The sequence below is a fragment of the Schistocerca piceifrons genome, unplaced genomic scaffold (assembly GCF_021461385.2).
Source record: "Schistocerca piceifrons isolate TAMUIC-IGC-003096 unplaced genomic scaffold, iqSchPice1.1 HiC_scaffold_2041, whole genome shotgun sequence".
Lineage (NCBI taxonomy): Eukaryota > Metazoa > Arthropoda > Insecta > Orthoptera > Acrididae > Schistocerca > Schistocerca piceifrons.
Window position 1 is genome coordinate 165,001 of NW_025727946.1, and position 5,000 is coordinate 170,000.

Below are 5,000 nucleotides of genomic sequence, written 5' to 3' on the forward strand. Positions count from 1 at the left end.
GCGCTACCGCCATCTATGAGACGCCAAGCCGACTAAGACAGCGATGGCGCCACAGTGCCCGCCTTTCGACGCCACCCACAAGCCTGCAGCCTCTGTCGACCATAGCACCCATTCTCCAGTGGCTCTGCCGCACGAAGCCGTGGACCGGCAATGACTCCACCCGCACCCGTTCGTGGACCACCCCAACCGCCAAACTCGCACCTCCAGCGGATGAACGGCGGACGTTTCCCGCACTCGTAAAGTGCAATCCACCCCTATAACTTGCGTTTCATGAAGAGTTATTTCCAATATGCGACATTCCCGCTGTCCGTATACATGAGCCGCGACCTGTACCACTTACGAGCGAGAGACGCGATCGCGTTGCTCACTGTACGGCGTCCGATACCGAGCCATCAGCATGTCGGTCCCCATGCGCGTTGCACTCGCACTCGCACTCGCAGTCGCAAAAAACGTGGGGCAAATATATTACGCGGAAGAGTTATAACAGACCGAGCCCCACTGCATGGGGGGAGTCTTTGTCACTAATGTACACAGATGGAACATTTTGGACTGGAACCAGATTACCCGTACACAACGGCGCTGATTAGTAATCAATGCAGAGCCATCAAATTACAGAATATATATACAACTGTCCGTATACATGCTGAAAGAGTGTGCCCACAATGGGAACCACACGTCAGCCAGACACTCTCATCACGCACCACTCTCTGCTTCTAACGGGCGCACATACAATATGTAAGCACCAGCATGGAACAACATCCAGTGCATCCTCTCCGCCACATTACACAATCCACACTATCACAACCAGACCAGGAGGTCCATGCGGAAAATAGAATATCCCCCCCTTTCGACATCCACCATTGCGCAGATAAGGCACCAATACCCACACATGTCCTATACAACGGTGCACCCAACATCACAATAGTACCTCCTGTCACAGCGCACAAACAATGACATGAGTCAAAGACACAGGTCTGACACAAGCATAGAATTGGAGCGCCGCCTCTAATAAGCCAAAGGTGCATCCTGACGTGACAAATCTGATCATGTCACAAGCATTCACTTACTATAATCACTATCAACGAACCTGCTCCCCCCCCTTACACCTTTCCTTACAACAACGTGTAACCTAACCTAACCTAACCTAACCTATGTTGTGCCTTAACCTAACCTATGTTGTGCCTTAACCTAACCTATGTTGTGCCTTAACCTAACCTATGTTGTGCCTTAACCTAACCTATGTTGTGCCTTAACCTAACCTATGTTGTGCCTTAACCTAACCTATGTTGTACCTTAACCTAACCCATGTTGTACCTTAACCTAACCCATGTTGTACCTTAACCTAACCCATGTTGTACCTTAACCTAACCCAATGTTGTACCTTAACCTAACCCATGTTGTCCTTACCTAACCCACGTTGTGCCTTGCCTACCTAACCCACGTTGTGCCTTAACCTAACCCACGTTGTGCCTTAACCTAACCCACGTTGTGCCTTAACCTAACCCACGTTGTACCTTAACCTAACCCACGTTGTCCCCTAACCTAACCCACCGTTGTCCCCTAACGTAACCCACGTTGTCCCCTAACGTAACCCACGTTGTCCCCTAACGTAACCCACGTTGTCGCCTAAACCTGCTCTGTAATTGTTATACGAACTCGTTCAATTAGTGTAGTGTTGCCCACCCGCAACCCTCGCAATATAGTTCGCTACTCGCACTGCCCGCTCCCCTGTGTATCGCTTCATGTTAAACACCTTGCAAGTCTTGCTCACTTTCCACATGCTCCTGCTGTACACTGTAATGTGGATGGCAGCAGGACGTACATGCCGCCCCTCCCCACGTCCCCACCTTGCCCCCTGCCTTCGCAAGCTGGTTGGTGAGAACTTTGCATGTTCAATGCCCTTCGCATGCGACGTACTCAGGCTACGTTGTGGTGCGGCCTGTGTCAACTGTCCGCTAATGTCGTACGCGTAAACCACAATCTGTACTGCACATTCGTCCTTATGTACTGAATGATACATCGTGGCACATTGTGTGACCCGTACAACGACTGCGCCCAAAAACGGCGGACCATACAGTGCAAATATTGTGCACGCAGCTACGTGTCGTCTCCCTATGAGAGCTGGATTGCAGTGTGGTACGCCATAGAGACGTGTGGGAGGAACGGACGCCGTGGATGGCGATCAGCATGAGCTGTCTGTTGATGTATTCGGACCTAGTCGTCTCTCCTCACACACCGTGATGGCATGGTGCACCGCGTTCCATATCTGCGACATGCTACAGAGGCCGGTTGACAGTCGTTCGAGCAATGGACATCGCATACGTACGGGGCACCTTCCACGTATTGTCTAGGCGTGCACATTTTGTTGCGTGTATGTGGGCAGACGTAGTGTGGCGTGACACCTGACACAGGCATGCAATAATCGTTGAAGTTGCAAATGGCGATGGACGCCTGCGTTTTCTGGTGAAGTTACGCAAATGAACAAATGGTAACCTGTTGTGGTGCGGTTGTTCTCGCTAGGGGTGAATCGGTGATGGCGACGATAGGTTGAGGTACTAACCGGTTGTTCCAGCGATACCCACCATGCCGACGAAACTGAACGGCATCTGGGTGTGAAGCGATACGCGGCGGTGGCTGGGTGGGGACCGTCCCCGGCCGGTGAGGGGGCGCCTCCCGGCGTGCTGCCGCGCGGTGCGTGGGCGCACCGCGCTACAGCCGGCTGGTGGGGGCGGCCAGTGGCAGGCGCGCCGGCCGACGGACGCGGCAGGCGTCGCAGCTGCGCGCCGGCGCACCCCTGCGCGCGGCGCCGTGCGGCCAAAGTAGGTCCTCGCGGCCCGGTGCGAAGCGCGGTGGACATCTTCAGTGTGCTGGTCCGATTGAGGACTGTGTGCGTTGAGGATGCGCCCGCCGCCCGGCGCTCGGCGCCGCGACGCCGTCTGCTGCTCGGTCGCCCCAGCGGTTCTCGCTGGTGGTTTGTATCGCAGCTGTGCGGATGTGTTGGCGCGTGCGCTGTGCTGGGAGAGTTCGCTTCGGCACCCAAGTGGGGCTTTTGTCCTTCTGTGGCGCTGGCGGTGGAGCTGCCGGTCACCGTAGGTGGCGCGTGTTGTCTCCCGCCGGCAATGCCACGACAGCACGCTCCCGGGCCTCTGTCGGCAGCGGCAAGCTCAGTTGGGAGCACGGGTGGTCGCACCGAAAGCGTCTACTCGCCTAACTCCGGGCGATTGCGCCTCTCTCGAACCCGACCAAGTACTTGGGACGGCCGCTGCGCGCCGCCGGGACCTGAGAGGGTTTCGAGGTGTATTGTGCAGGGGAGCTCAGCCTCCTCCCTGTTTGCAGAATGATTGAGCGGACGCTTGCGTGTTCGCGCGGGCCCCCGGGACACACTCCCGGGCGGCCGGCTGCTCAGCTCTAGTTGACGCAGCTCCCTGGTTGATCCTGCCAGTAGTCATATGGCTTGTCTCAAAGATTAAGCCATGCATGTCTCAGTACAAGCCGCATTAAGGTGAAACCGCGAATGGCTCATTAAATCAGTTATGGTTCCTTAGATCGTACCCACGTTACTTGGATAACTGTGGTAAATTCTAGAGCTAATACATGCAAACAGAGTCCCGACCAGAGATGGAAGGGACGCTTTTATTAGATCAAAACCAATCGGTCGGCTCGTCCGGTCCGTTTGCCTTGGTGACTCTGAATAACTTTGGGCTGATCGCACGGTCCTCGTACCGGCGACGCATCTTTCAATGTACTGCCTTATCAACTGTCGATGGTAGGTTCTGCGCCTACCATGGTTGTAACGGGTAACGGGGGAATCAGGGTTCGATTCCGGAGAGGGAGCCTGAGAAACGGCTACCACATCCAAGGAAGGCAGCAGGCGCGCAAATTACCCACTCCCGGCACGGGGAGGTAGTGACGAAAAATAACGATACGGGACTCATCCGAGGCCCCGTAATCGGAATGAGTACACTTTAAATCCTTTAACGAGTATCTATTGGAGGGCAAGTCTGGTGCCAGCAGCCGCGGTAATTCCAGCTCCAATAGCGTATATTAAAGTTGTTGCGGTTAAAAAGCTCGTAGTTGGATTTGGTGTCCCACGCTGTTGGTTCACCGCCCGTCGGTGTTTAACTGGCATGTATCGTGGACGTCCTGCCGGTGGGGCGAGCCGAAGGCGTGCGACCGCCTCGTGCTGTGCTCGTGCGTCCCGAGGCGGACCCCCGTTGAAATCCTACCAGGTGCTCTTTATTGAGTGTCTCGGTGGGCCGGCACGTTTACTTTGAACAAATTAGAGTGCTTAAAGCAGGCAAGCCCGCCTGAATACTGTGTGCATGGAATAATGGAATAGGACCTCGGTTCTATTTTGTTGGTTTTCGGAACCCGAGGTAATGATTAATAGGGACAGGCGGGGGCATTCGTATTGCGACGTTAGAGGTGAAATTCTTGGATCGTCGCAAGACGAACAGAAGGCGCAAAGCATTTGCCAAGTATGTTTTCATTAATCAAGAACGAAAGTTAGAGGTTCGAAGGCGATCAGATACCGCCCTAGTTCTAACCATAAACGATGCCAGCCAGCGATCCGCCGCAGTTCCTCCGATGACTCGGCGGGCAGCCTCCGGGAAACCAAAGCTTTTGGGTTCCGGGGGAAGTATGGTTGCAAAGCTGAAACTTAAAGGAATTGACGGAAGGGCACCCACCAGGAGTGGAGCCTGCGGCTTAATTTGACTCAACACGGGAAACCTCACCAGGCCCGGACACCGGAAGGATTGACAGATTGATAGCTCTTTCTTGATTCGGTGGGTGGTGGTGCATGGCCGTTCTTAGTTGGTGGAGCGATTTGTCTGGTTAATTCCGATAACGAACGAGACTCTAGCCTGCTAACTAGTCGCGTGACATCCTTCGTGCTGTCAGCGATTACTTTTCTTCTTAGAGGGACAGGCGGCTTCTAGCCGCACGAGATTGAGCAATAACAGGTCTGTGATGCCCTTAGATGTTCTGGGCCCGCACGC

General features: G+C 54.4%; 1 non-coding gene across 1 annotated transcript in view; it reads left to right on the plus strand.

The window, feature by feature from the left end:
* Positions 1-3,422: 3,422 nt before the first annotated feature.
* LOC124741975 overlaps positions 3,423-5,000 on the plus strand; it is a 1,917-nt gene continuing 339 nt past the window's right edge. Inside the window, exon 1 of the ribosomal RNA XR_007010166.1 lies at positions 3,423-5,000. This exon is cut by the window's right edge and continues 339 nt beyond it. This is a non-coding gene — a ribosomal RNA (small subunit ribosomal RNA).